Genomic DNA, 411 nt, shown 5'->3' with positions numbered 1-411 from the left:
AAGAGCAGCACAAACTATTCGCCGCTTTGGACTCCCCCAAGACCCCGAGTACCAGCGGTAATTCGTCCAAGAGTCAACAACCTTCAACATCCGGTGCATCTTTCTTCGGGGGACTCGATCCCAAGTTTTTGACCGGTCTGGATCCCAAAGCCTTTGCCGGAATGGACCTCAAAGCCTTAGCCGGCCTAGATCCCAAATTGCTGGGCTTTGATCCCAAGCTTCTAGCTGGCCTTGATGCCAAATCCCTGGCCTCCATGGACCCAAGTCTGGCTGCACTCTACGGCTTAGGTGGCTCTCCTTCGAATCTCTCGAATGGCGTCGGATCATCTTCTAAAAGCTCGAACAAACCCAAACCCGGAACTGTCGCGGCTGCCTTGGCCGAGAAAAAGACCACTCCTCCCTCGGATCTGA

Source organism: Tigriopus californicus, chromosome 8, assembly GCF_007210705.1.
Source record: "Tigriopus californicus strain San Diego chromosome 8, Tcal_SD_v2.1, whole genome shotgun sequence".
Lineage (NCBI taxonomy): Eukaryota > Metazoa > Arthropoda > Copepoda > Harpacticoida > Harpacticidae > Tigriopus > Tigriopus californicus.
Note: the sequence above shows the minus strand (reverse complement) of the source record.